Source organism: Phyllostomus discolor, chromosome 11 (genome assembly GCF_004126475.2).
Source record: "Phyllostomus discolor isolate MPI-MPIP mPhyDis1 chromosome 11, mPhyDis1.pri.v3, whole genome shotgun sequence".
Taxonomy (NCBI): Eukaryota; Metazoa; Chordata; class Mammalia; order Chiroptera; family Phyllostomidae; genus Phyllostomus; species Phyllostomus discolor.
In genome coordinates, this window is record NC_040913.2 from 88467717 (window position 1) to 88482539 (window position 14823).

Sequence of the window (14823 nt, forward strand, 5' to 3'; positions counted from 1 at the left end):
TGTAGCTCAGCACCGGCCTAGAAGTGAGCAGGCGAGTTGATAGCAAGAACCAGGCAGCTTGGAGCGGTGTACACAGTGGTTCCAATTATTTTAAGGTAGTATGTGTCCATGGGTAATTGCTTACACATTTCCTTATTCCTAATTTGGGTTTCCCTGCTTCGAAGTAGCTTCATCACACCCTCTCTGCACAGGCCCTTTGTACCCCTGGGCTGAATCAGACTACCGGAGTCATCCGTTCACAAGAGCGAGGTGCCACCATTAGCAATGTGCCGTGGCTGTCATTGGGCTGTGTGATCAGCAGGTGGTATTCTGCATGACCAGGGTTGCTGGAGAGATAATGCAAAAATAATCTTCTGGGAGAAATAAAAAAATACATATGTAATGAATTCAGTACTCCAAAAAAGTTTGTGTTGAAGTGAGCTTAAAAGCCCATTTATTATACTTCTGTTCTAAAAAGTATATATATATATATAATAATTTTATGAGCAGTTGATGATGCAAAACCAAGACTGCCTGTTACAATGAGAGTCTGCACAGAATTATAGATGTTGGGAGATTTTTCCATTGCTCTACCAGTGAATATCCACCCTCTTTATTTAAAGGCCAGTCTATCCCCAGGCAAATTGAGTTTCCATGCTCGGTTGATTTGGAGCCTATTTCAAGCAAAGGCTGCGGACTATGTCAAAATGTATACTGATTTCGTGATATACACAGTTTTCCAAAGGACAAAGTGAGATTGCCAGTCTCAATCCATTTGTGACTTGACTTAGATTTAAAGTTGCCCTCGAGAAATAGCTAGCTGCTGTAGAAATATATTCAAATATTTTACACGGAGACAGCTTTCTCCTTACCCTTCAGGTTCTGACCATGAGTCACTAAAATTATCTTGAAAAACTGGGAAATGGTATGTCCTATTAGTGAGAGAATTCATTACATGAGTATAAGGCAAAATAGCCTACTTACAATCAACAATACCATTTTGAGTAATTTGTTCTTTTTGACATTTTCTGAAAGAATAGCTCACCCTACATTAATGCTAAGTAGATAGAAATAGTATGAAGTACAAGGATATACACAAATTGCATTTTAATTCCTATTTTTCTTTAACCGGATGTCAAAGATAAATGTAAATGTGGCTTAAATATACACTTTGCTTCAAATGTTTAGGAAATGATGCCTAACATAGAGAAAAATAAAGCCATTAATTTTCCATTTGCATAACTTGCCCTTGAACTTTATTTGACATTTCTCATTTGCTTTTGCAATATAAAGTCCAAGATTTCAGTTTAAAGGATGTAAGCATTAGGTTTTATTTTTGTTTTTGCATTTTCAGGGAACAGGCATTTATATTCTTAATGTCCACTTTTTGTGGACAATTTAAGGTCCAACTTAAGTTGCGTGTGGCTCACATCAATTACCCACCGAAGTTCCATATATTTCTACTTCTGAAGTCTTTAAACATTTCTATATGTGCTATTTTACATGAGAATACATCACCAGCAATGTAAACTTTGTAATCTGAAATATAACATTGTTTTCTTTCAATTTTGTGTTGGAATGTAAGTGCCCACTCCCCATATGCACAGAAAGCAAAAAAGAAAGAAAGAAAGAAAGAAAGAAAGAAAGAAAGAAAGAAAGAAAGAAAGAAGGAAGGAAGGAATGAAGGAAGGAAGTAAGGAAAAGAAAGAAAATAAAGAAAGAAAGAAAGAAAGAAAGAAAGAGAGAGAGAAGGAGAGAAAGAAAGAAAGAAAGAAAGAAAGAAAGAAAGAAATACAGTTTGGAAAGCTGAAAGGAGGTAACGTTCTAACAAAGCTAGGTATGTTCTATTGTCTTATTAATGGAACCCTGGCTTTATTGAATTCAGTAACTGAACTGAAGTTTAGGCATATCATTTTATTCCTCTTTCCCTTCCAGTGCCCTCCCTTGATCTTTAGTTCCCTTCTTTTATGGAGCAACTCCTATTGCAACAGGGATTGTCTCCGGTGTTGGAGTCACAGGGTTATCCAAACAGAGGCTGCCCCCACCTTCAGGAGTCATGTGGTCCAGTGAGAGAGATGGACAGTCAACAGACACAGATTCCTGTAGTTACCAAAGGCCATACAACCCAGGACACATGCACCACGGGTATCAGGACTGAGGACACTAGGATACCCAGTGTAGATGAGGAATTGACAAAGTCACATTGAGTTCAGCGTATTGTTACCAAATGACAACAACAACAATAATTTTTGAGGACATAATATGTGTATGATTCTGGGCTCAGCTCAGAAGTGAAAATTGACAACAACACCCCAAGCAAAACAACAACAACAACAACAACAGCAAACTCCGTGCACACCAAACTGAAGAAAAATGTCCAAGGTTTTGAGCCTTCCCCTCAAGGACCTTTCTAGTTCCATGTGGATATTATATTTTATTAATGAAGTAATGCATTGCTTCTATAAGCACAGTTTCCAAAACACCTTCAAATGCATTCTCTCACCTAACCATTCATTAACCCTGTGCACAGAATTGGTAATTCTTTGTCAATAAACATTGATCGATTTTGTCCTCTGTGTCATAACATGTGTTCTGCTAGATTCCTCAGATATGGCGTTGAAGGACAGTCTGTCACTGGCGTCTGTATGGTATGGAAAAGACACACAAATGGGATGCATGTACCATGTGCTAGCTTTCCTCAGGGGACTGAGCGTGGAGCCGGTGGGAGGGCCCCGTATCACTGACATGAGGTCAGGGGTGACGTCCCGTGAGGCGCTGACTGGCACACTGGATCCCCATGAGCAGAAACGGAAACCCCTACATAGTAGAGGACTCACCCATTCTCAACAATTTTACAAACTCAGTTAAAAATAATATCTGAGGCAGCAGAAAACAAATATTATTACTGAGATCATTGCTTCATTATTAATATAGTCAGTTGCATCTTAATTTAGAATAGTGTTTACAGTCCAGTTTACATAGTTTTGCAAGCTATCAGGCAGCTAAAGAGGCTAAGTCTTATGGTTCGATGACAGAGTCCTAAAAATCACAGAGAAAAGACCTGTAAATCTGTCATTTGATTTGTCTTTGAATTTTTCTGTACTGTAACTTTTTCTGGTGGGATACTTAGCCATCACAGTAGCCACCCACGCTGGGAAAGACAAAATCAGAATGGGAAAGATCATGGAACCACATTCAGGAATTAAGGAAGGTAATTTTCATTTAAAAATCTTGTTTTCAGTGTCGTCTTTAAGTACAACTTACCCTGTCCAATAGTAGGAGAGAAAGGCTGAAATGTGCCAAGGGCTTTAGCTCATGGACTTTACAAATACAAGTTCCAAAAAAGATGGCTAATTTCTTCTACAGGACTTCATAATATGATAGGAAAAATTATCAGGATAATTAGGAGAGAATGGCATTGCCACCCTGGAAGAAACAACAGGTTTTATGGGAGATTCCGAAACTCCACACAATCTGATCTCCAGTCAGAATCCCCGCGGGGACTGGCGTTTTTGCATCGCATTAAAACAGGAATGATTAGTGCACTGAGCCACCAGGCTGAGTTTGTGGATCATTCTCCATCCAAACCCTCATGTTTAAGTAACAGCACAGCCCTGGACCTGAATTCAGTGGTTTCCTGGAGACCAGTTTTTACTGTCAGATGTTAATAAACGAGTGCCAGCAGAGTTGGGTGATTTAGATGTGCTTGGGTGGTTGGGGTGCTCAGGGTAGTTCGTCACCATTGTAAGTGACAGTAGTTCACAGCAGTGATAAATGCTTCCCGTCTGCTGATACGCTGGCCCATTTAAATTATGTTGCATTACCATTCTGTCTCTTTAAACAAGGAAGAAATTAAGCTTCCAGTTTAATTAAACATTATTTTAAAAATTGGGTTTTGGTATATAAAATTCACCCTGTGCTTCTTCCAAGTTCTTTCCTTGAGAAAATCGAGTGCACGTTTCACTGGGATTTGACCTTAATTAATCCTGTACTTTGTGATCCACCCCCCTTGCTGGAATAGTCTTATCAAAAGGAATGCAAGCTAGGAGCTAAGATAACAATCGGTCATTAACTTCTGTGTGTGATGCTGGCTGTGGTCCACGGGCACGGAATTCAAAACCCATTGCACACAGTAATGTCCAGGGCTTAGTGCTCTATGGCCGAGAGACAAAACAAACTATGCAGAACAGCATCTTCACACAGTCTGCGTGGGTTTACACTCGAGCGAACGGCCTGAAACATTCAAATTGCTGCACGGCATTCAGTCAGGCCGTGTCAGAGTACATGGGAGAGAGGTCATGCCGGCAACGGCAACTGCAGTAAGTGAGCAAAACAGCACTTTCAAATGCCATTGTTTTAGTAAGGATGATTTGCAAAGTTACGCTACTGCTTAATATTTAGAAGAAACTGACCATTTCATTTTAGACAACAGCCCAGAGCAGGAGTGCTCCTTGCTGACATAACTTGACTGCCTCTGTGAAGCCCTAAGCAAATGGTTTGCATTAGTAACTATTTCTGGCCTGTTGAACTGAAATATATGTAGTCCTGGCAAATAAAACACATCTGCAGGACTATTCATAGAGCGTGTGCCTGCAGCACCTGAAACCTATTAGGCAGGGCAGCGTTTCTCGGGGGGCAGGGCTGGACATGCAGCACCTCCTCAGAACGTTTAATCTTTGGGAATCCCAGGAATGCCAAGTGATGACTCTGCTTTTGTGCAATCAGCCAAAGAAATCCTGCAACTGCCCGGCACAATATGGATGATCCTCCAGCTTTTAGTATTCTTCTCAGATTCAAGGTGACTTTTTTGAGCTTCAAATACTTTTCATTTGCCTAGCAGTTACTAAATACCTATGCATCTGCTAGATACCCTTCTAGATACTTGGAATACATCAGTGAACCAAAGAGAAAAAACACTTGCCCTCATGAACATACATTACGAAGATATAGACACATCAGGAGAGGTGGGATGCAACTTTTGTTGTGGGTGTCCACAGGAAATTGAAGACATTTATGACATTATGATGATATGACTTGTTTTTATATTTTAGTTGTGAAGTGATGCTGATTCTTGATCTATGATATCACCTTGTTTGATTCCTTTCATTACAGACTCCATGGGAATTATTTTAGCCTACATTATTGCAATAGCCTCCTGATCTGGTACCGCCTAACACTTCCCTGACTCAGATTCACCTTGAAAATCAAGTTAGTTCAAGAGTTCATCATTCCGTGTTGATTCTATACACATTAGCTCGGAATGAATCTTAAAACACCCTTTCCATCATGGCAGCCTTTAGTTCAGTGGTTGCCTGTTGCCTAGCAATTCAAGCTAATCTGCTAAACCTAGTATCCAAGACCCTCCACAGCTGGCACCCACATGGCCTTTCCCAACTCTGGTTTTGGGCCCCCACCTCATGTTCCGTACTACTGTCAGATTCTTCTTTGTGTTATCAGCCTCCTTTCTCTGTGCTTAGTCCCACTTCCATTGATTCTAACATAGACACCCTCCCAGGCTGGTCAGAGGACTGTGGGTCTTTGCACTCGCTACCTTCTGCCTGGGGCCGTTTTCCAGGCATTTTCCTGGACCATCTCTCCATTTGTTTAAATGTCATTTGTTCACAAAGGCCTGGGAGTCAGGCTCACATCCATTCGATTAGACAGAACCTCTCTGATGCGTAAGGGGAAAGAAGGAAGTAAGAAGAGAAATATTTGCAAAACCACCTAAATTCTGTGCTCTGATCCCCCAGTGGTATAATCACTGGGCACATCACTGTCTGGAAATGTGAGTAATAAGAATTCCTCCAAATCTTGTATTTACTGAGGCCCTAGGGTGTGAGGACTGTGGTTCTGGGTTCAGCCGACTCAAAACCTGGGAGATATATTTCTCAGTTCATGTTTACGTGGGTAAAAAGTCTCTAAACATCTAATGCTTATCTGCAATGTTTAAACTAAAAATATCAACCTAAGCAACAGAGCTTAGCAGTAAACTCTATCTCTACTCCATATGTAAGCAGCTCTATCACTACTCTGTATCGCTACTCCAGGAGTAAGCTCCCCGTGCAAATAGTCAACAGATTTTTGACCAAGGTGCTAAGACCGTTCATGGGGAAAATACACTTTTCAATAGAAAAAATACTCTTTTTAATGGAAAAACTATATATTCACATGGAAAAAAATGTATCGAGACCCTAGCCATAAACTATAAATAAAAATTAGCTCAAATAGTTTATATACATAAACACAAAATTCAAAGTATAAACCTTCAGGAAGGACACATAGAAAATCCTCGTGACTTTGAGATGGGTAAATATTTCTTAGGACACAAAAAGAAGAAAGTGTAAAAGGAAAGAGACTGGAGTTTATCAAAATTGACCATTATCAAATGGTTAATTCATCACAATTAACCATTAAGAAAAGGAAAAGTCAAGCCAATGACTGAGGAGCAGTCTCCAAAATGTATTACAAATGCTTTCAACTCACCAATAAAAGGGAAACAATTAAAAAAGAGGATAAGAAATATGAATGGGCATTTGCAAATAAAGATATGCAAATAAATAGCCCATAAACAGATGAAAAAAATGTCAGTATCGTTAGTCATCAGAGACAGAAATTAAAGCCACAAGGAGATACCACTGCACACTCACTAGAATGGCTAAAATTAAAAAGACAAACCGTAGTGTTGACAAGGATATAACGTGAGTTCTCACAGCTTGCGGGTGTGAATATAAAGTGGTACAATCACTTTGAACAACAGTTTCCCAGTTTCTTCTGAAATTAACATATGCTTACCATATGACTTAATAATCCTATCTCCATGAATTTACTTAAGAGAAAGCAAAGCGTATGCCCTTACAAAGCCTTCTACACACATAATCATAGCAACTGTATTCACAATAATGTAAATTAGGAACAACTGGTATACCCATCCACAAGTCAAGAGATGAACAGATTGTGCTAGATGTATTCAGTGGAATGAAACTCGACAGTGGAAAGGAATGAGCAGCTGACATCGGCAACTGCATGGACACAAAGTGTGCGCACAGTGTAAGTCTGTGTAAACGATAGTCTAGAAAAGAATCATTTGTCATGACAGCAGGCATATCAATGGTTGCTTGGGAAGACAGTGGGCTGAGCTGACCGGGAAGGGTCATGACCGGGAAGAGCACACGTGCTGGGGTGATGCAAATGTCCTCTACCTGGACCCAGGTTGCAGTTACCTGGTGGATAAATATGTCCAAACTCATTGAAGTACAGACTAAAACAAATTATGTTTTTAAAGATTTTATTTATTTTTAGAGAGAATGGGAGGGAGGGAGAGAGGGACAGAAACATCAATGTGTGGTTGCCTCTCACACCCTCCCTCCCCACCGGGGACCTGCTCAGCAACTCAGGCCTGTGCCCTGACTGGGAATCGAACTGGCAATCCTTTGGTTCACAGGCTGGCATTCAATCCACTGAGCCACAGCAGCCAGGGCCGAGATGAATTAATTGTATTATTTCTAAATTATACCTCAATAAAGTTGAATAAACAGTTTTAAAAATACAAACCTAAATTTATATTGTCATTCATGGTTTATAAACCTCTTTTACGTAGGTTGTTTTCCACTCAGGCATGTAGAGCTAATAATGAATAGGTTTTTTTTTAAATCAGTGGCATTCTGGCTGTATCCATTGACCTAGGAGGACAACCTGGCAGATAAGATATGATGGCGGTGTGGGAGGTGTGTGAGTGTTTGTGTACACATGTGCATACCTGCTCACATATGTGTACAAGGGAGCGTGGCCATAAACTAGCTTTCCTCTGCATTCAGGTGCTTCAGTATGGTACCCTGGTCTTTGCAAAGGTGAGCATCACCAGCACCATCATCCAAAGCACACCTGACGACAAGGGCACCCACCTCCCGGGGCTATATTGAGTATATAATGTGATAGCATACGTAATGTGCTTACAGCAGTGCCTAGCCATTAGCAAGTACACAGTGAGTGAGTCACGTGAGTGACTATGAGCTATTCAAATGAGCTATTGACGTGAAACTGTTGGCATTCCTGGGCCCCGTTTAGGCCAAGGCCAGTGTGACAGATGCACGTATGCACCTGTAGCCAGGGACAGAAGTCCTTCTCAGGCAGTAGGGAGACTCCAAGGTGCTGGCGAGGTCTCTTCACCAGCTGAGCCACCTAAGTTGGGGCCATAAGAGCCCTGCTCTGCACGGCGCTGCCTGGGGCAAGCCGGGCTGATTCCCAAACTTGAGGTCCTTCTCTGCATAATGAGGAAGACCTGTCTGCACACTCACATCTTGATTTCAAATATTTCTGCACTTCTGTCGGCTGGGTGAGAAGCAGCCCAAAGTGAAAACAACTTAAGCCACCTGTGAGTTGTTATTTCTTTTTAGTCCTTTGTAGGGGGGCCTAAGGAGATGTCTCCTTTCTCCCCTTCCTGATGCCTTTCTTCATCTTCCTGATGTCCGTGTCCCTCCTTTTACACCCTTTGGTCCCCTCTTTCTCTGTCTGGGAAGAATCTACTCTCTGGAACATGAGAACATAATTTAATTGCTGCTGCTGCTCTGAATTTTCTTTGCTTAATGTGTTGTGCAGTAATTCAATTGCCGGCATCAGACAGTGAGAAGTCTTTCTCCGATGGCTCGCTCCCTCAGAGGGGAAAGGGGAAACTGAATTTACAAGCCCACCTAGAACGGAGTGTGGCTGTGCAACAGCTTCTAGATGAGCTCTTATTCATCATCCAGACAAAGAAACCACAACCTCTAGGATTCGGAAGAAGAGGAGGAAAAAAGCCCCCATTTAGAAACACGTTGTAATTGAACTGCGTAAGAAAGGCAGCAAAAAAAAATGGCTTTAAACAATATAAAACTATTTCCGCAGATCACACCCCTAATGACTTTGATGAGTTTAGAGCTTGCTTTACTCAGGATAGGCGCTAGGACAAGGATGGAGTAAACCACAGTTCTTTGTGAAGCATAATTCTGTGACTGTCATACCAGGAGATAGAATATGGCAATAATGTACACTTTCAGGTATTCTTGAAACAAAAAAATATATATCTTACTAGAGAAGCAGTAAGTATTAAAAGCCCTACAAAATATAAATACAATTTCTTTCCATTTGAAGTTTTTCGGCAGAGGTTTATACAATAACTTTCTATTATAATTCTTCGAACCGTTAATAGGCATCTTCTCTTCTTTTTAGGATACTTTCGCTCCCCGATGTCTGATATTGCTTATTTTGTATTATCTAGGATGGTCATTAACTTAAGGAGAGTACATGAAAGTTGGATGATAAAAATGTACTTTTTTAGCCCTGGCTGGCGTAGCTCAGTGGATTGAGCTCGGGCTGAGAACCAAAGTGTCGCAGGTTCGATTCCCAGTCGGGGTACATGCCTGGGTTGCAGGCCATAACCCCCAGCAACTGATGTTCCTCTCTCTCTCTATCTCCCTCCCTTCCCTCTCTAAAAAATAAATAAATAAAACCTTTAAAAAATGTACTTTTTATCCCCACAGTGAGCAGAAAGCCCTTAGGTGCAGACGGACACTGGATACCCGGGCTCAGGGTGGACATGCCCCTCCGTGCGCCCAGCGAAGCAGAGTCACTGGCCCTGAGGAGCGGTCAGCAGTGCTGTGGGCGGCCACGGCGCTGCAGTGAGGGTTTCGAGTATGGACTCTGTCATCCCTCCTTTACTTTGACTGCAGAATGAACTGCACGTCTTAATGCCAGGTGACAACTACACGGAACTCACCCCCTAAGTGTCAACCTCTGTCAACATGTCACACACAAAAACTGGTAGGCTGCATAATGCAGGTCTGTAAACTCATGCTACAGCTCCTGTTCCTCGCACTTCTGATTATTCTGGATAAGCTAGTGGTCCTTTGCTCTTTGCAACTCGGAAGTAGAGACAGGCCCGGGGTTAACGAAAATAAACAGAGACCCCCATCTACATGCACGTTTTTGTCCAATGAACTTGGAGTGGGAAAACCAACACGTGGGCTTCAACAGGGCTATTTAAGAATAAAAGGCATTGAGTGCAAAAGATATGCTGAGGCATCCGATGTGGGAACGAAGAATAAAGGAATCTGGGAAAGTAATGTTATTCCAGTGAGGATATCCCAGGCTGGCCTATGGCTACATCTTCTTACATAATTTCTTAATAGAGAATGGAGAAGGTTTCAGACGCTGGGGAAGATGAGCTCACTGTCTGTTCGTCCCCGAGCATGAATACACTGTTTTCTCAATGACCACAATAATATTTCACTTTGCTCCTTGAAGGCGCTGCTGTGGGTTGTCTACTGTGTTGTGGGCGCCATCCATGGTATTGGGCCACCAGTAGAAACTCAGACCAAGTGCCCTCATGAAGCTTACATTCAACCGGGGGCAGTTAGTTGCAGACAGACGCATTTCTAAGTGCATTATGGGTATAGTGCTGTGTCCTGTGGAGCAAGACAAAACAGAGACAGGCGTGGGACGTACAAGGGATGGCGGGGGGAGGGGGGAGGCAGCTCTCTGCTGCAGGAAAAGCAATCGGAAGGGCCTTGAGGCCAGGGAGCTCTCGGCGTGACCACAGAACCCCCGGGAGGCGGTGGGGTTAGAGGGAAGTGACAGAGAGGGAACATGAAGAATCTGAGGTCACAGATGTTAGGGGAGAGGGCAGGCCCACCTTGAGGACCCCTGGAAGGCTTCTCTGCCAAGGAGCTAGCCAGCTGTCAAAGGAAACGGGGTGGGGGGTGTGGGGAGAATGACAGGATTTGCTTCCCCAAGAAAGGGCATACCCTGGCCTTCATGGGGTGGTGTAGGGTTCAAGCTGGAGCCATGACAATGGCGGGGCTGAGACCGGTGTTGATTTGGAGCAGGGTGGTAGAGGGGCAGGTGAAGATGCATGATCTGACCTTAAAGAGAACATGGGATTGGCTGAGGGGTCGGAAGTGAGCTAGGTGACAGAGACGGAGCACAAGGATGGCCCCAGGATGTTGGTTTTATTCTCAAACCAAATCTCGGCTTTTCTTCTTTATCCCTTGTCTCCTACCTGAAAGGCAGGCGTGAATAAAAGGGCTTTAACACCTCCACCTCTTGCAGTTGTTCTATTAAGAAGATGATGGACAGAGTACACGTACTGCCGAGAAATAAATCCAGTTTGCCCTTAATTCATTGGAGAAATTGTTCATGAACTGTTACCCTTGTATACATTCTGCATGTAATGCTGACAAGTTCAATTTCTGCTCGGGTTAATGGCCACATAAATGTCTTTTACACGAGTTAAGGTTGCTTGGAGGCGGGGACGGTTTCTAATTTTTTTTCCCCCTGCGTTTCACATTGCTAGATAGATTTTTTTTTCAAACTTGCTGTTTAAGGTCTAGCCTCCCCTTAGTACTGGTGAGTAAATCTAATTAACATTAATGAGAGTTCTGGGCTCTTATCAACAGGATAATGGACCTTTTAGGACGGTTCCTCCCCTCTTGCACGGCCACTCCCCCACGGCAGACTAGCTGATTATTTCATTAGGCAGCGATCCGACCCAGGCAGGAGAACACGCGCTTGGTGGAAATTAAATGGAAAAACCTGCGTCCACGTGGTCTCTCATTCACATCGTGGGGAGGAGAATGGGGGGTGGGGAGTGCATCACATCAGCTAAGCTGGTTCCCCCAAGAAAACAGCTTTTATAAAGACCATCCACCTGGTCTGTTCAGAGATACGGGCTTACCTGTGGTAGTCTATAAAAATGGACGATGTCCCTTAGGTCTGATTCTAATGTTCATTGTAAGCCAATTGGTAGAAAGTCCAGGGAACATCTTTAAGGCCTGGATTACTTCTTAGGCTTTGCACTTATCATTAACACAGGGGTGAGAGGTGTTACAAGTATCTGAAACAACTAATGAAATTGTATAGGCATTCCTGTGGGCTCTAGAAATAAAGAATATATCTACACTAGCTGCTAGGTGCAGCTAAGCCTTTCTTCATTCATTTTTTAAAAATATTTTATTTGTTTATTTTTAGAAAGAGGGGTAGAGAGGGAGAGAAACGTTGATGTGCACTAGGTTGCCTCTTGCATGCCCCTAGCTGGGGACATGGCCCACAACCCAGGCATGTGCCCTGACTGGGAATCGAACCAGCAACCTTTTGGTTTGAAGGCTGGCGTGCAAACCACTGTGCCACACCAGCCAGGGCAATCTCTCTTTGTTCTTAATGCTAAAAGGAAGCAAATTTATTTTATACCTGTTTATCCTATTACAATGTCCTGCACGTGATTAACGGGAGCATTGTAGTCTTTATTTTTTCCCTTGTGAATCCACTTTGGCAAAGGAGGAGGGTCATATTCTCTTTCTGAGTTATGTGTGCTTTGGGAGAATTCCTAGAAGTTGAAATAAAGTATTCTATGGTAGAAGGCAGATGTGTGGCACTGGTTATACTTTTCAAACTTCCATTAGTCCCATTTCGAACTTCCAGATAAAACGGAGCTGTTAGGTATGATGAGAGTGAGTGGTCATTTAATAAGGCCGGCCCAGAAAAAGAGTGCGAGGTGTGAATATACTTTCTTTGTAAAACTTGAGGATTTGAGAGTGTCGTGGGAAAGGTGGGAGGTACCAGGACTATGGAAAGCTGCCCATTTGTTTGAATCCAAGCTTTCCATCTTCGGGTGGTGCCGGTTAACCCACCAGCAGAGAGGGCTCGACCCAGGTAACCTTGCAGCAGCTACCTACGCCCTTCGTCCTAACAGACTCACTTCCCAGTTCCGGTTTTGCCGCAGGTACCGCGCTAATTCTGGCTCAGAGGTCTACATGTTACTGAAAATGGTGTTTTTTTCCCCCTCCTGACAAATTTGGGAGCGAAGACTTCCCTATCAAAATGGTGTGATGTCTCTAGGACCTCCTTGATTTTTACTGATTTTGCTGTAACTTCATAGATAATGTTCCCAAACACGTAATGAGGTGTTTAATACATAAAGAAGAAAACAGTAACACCATTCAGCTTCTTCATTGCGTTTTTAAAAAATCAAGAGACCTTACAAATATGAATGAGTTAACAAAAAAGTAAAAGAAAGCAATGCAGATTACAGAAGTACCTACACCCCCACGGGTCTTTGAACCAAAAACACACATGGAAAATATCTAGTCTGTGGATCATAAAAGCTAGGTATTCAAACAATAAAGGGTTACCTTTTTGAATGAAATAACATCTTAAAATAAAAGACATGTCTTTTTCAAAGGTGGAACAGACTCCATCACGGGTATGCGATGCTCTGTGCATACCTCAGGTTCTTCATCTAAAAGTGTCTACACATACACCGTGCCCTGTGAGTCTCCTAACGTCCTCATATTGTCTCTGTGCCTGATTCTCACAGACGCGTGATCAACAACCCCTGCGAGAATAAATACTCATTGTGCGGTTCAGACAGGTATTATTAACTCTACTTCCTAGGTCAGGAAACTGAAGCTCAGAGCACCGTGGTGATTTTTTTTCAAAATCGCACTACAGCGATTTACACAGGATTTGAACTTGGTGTTTCTGAAGCTGGCCACAGTGCTATCACACTTTTTATACAATAAAAATTATGAGTTGGCACCGAACATCTTCTCTGACACCAATGAACACCTGGATATCAATAGCTAGACAGACAAACTATGGGACGGATTTTATATGAGGTTTCTTCTGACTTGCCGGTACTATTTTATACCCACTGTCTCCTCAGCCTTCTCGAGATAAATCACACGTGCACGTGATCAGTTCTCTCTGTACAACCTGACTCAAACCGTGTGAAGCTCTCTTCGTTCCTTTTCATGCTCCTGTGTTTGTGCATTTCCATTGTTTTACCTTGCAGCCACGTGCAAACTGCTGGAACAAGAGCCTAGGGGACATGCAGATAGTGAACGGGCCGTAGTGCGTGGCCTGGCTTTCACCCCGGGGCAGGGTCAGGACTCACACTGGTGACAACTCGGACAGAGCACTGAATGCGGTACGCCGTGGGCAGTGTCCGCACGGGCAGCCTCAGTGAGCCTGAGCCGTGTGGGCTGTTTTGGGTGGTCGGGGGCGATGTCGAGGAGAGAGGCTGCATTCACGCCAAATTTTGAAAGACGAGTGAATTTTGGTAAACGTATAGGTGGGAAATAGTCTACCATATTACCAAAAGGCAAAAAGAGAGATGACATCCATTTTTGGGCAGGGTGTACTTTTATAAGGGTAGTCTTGTGCAAAGTTGATGTAAGTGTGAGTTGATATTGTCTCTGGGAGGGAAATTTAGCAGTAGCTGATAAAAATGAAAATACATGTAACTTTTGGCTTAGCACTTTATTTCTTGATGTATATTCTAGAGGTATACTCAGACATGTGTCTGAGGGTGTTTGCTGCATTATCACCCATAATGGTGAAAAACAAAAATGACCTGATTTTTCCTCAATAAGTGGCAGTCGAGTAAACTAACATGACAAAGAATGGATGTACAGAACATGGAAATATCTCTAAGATAAATAGGACAAAACCCAGGTTATGGATCAATAGGGATGTATCTGTAAATATAGACTAGAAAGCTATCGCACGTACAAAACAACAAAAACACGTGACGATCATCTTCTAGGCTGCGCAGGTGTGTGGACATGCACACGCGGATCCGTGAGTGTGGACATAGGGGTGGGAAGAACGTCTTGACGTTTATCAACCACACTGACTACACTGGTCACCTTGGGGGGGAAGTCAAGGACTTCTGCTTGGACTGTGTTGGGATTTTGTATTTTACAGATGTTTTGTTGGTATTTGATAGAGAACTAAAGGAGTATGAAATAAAGAGTCAGCGCTCTATCAACAAGAGAGTGGAGTGTGAACCGCTCTGGGTCACCAGCCCACTCA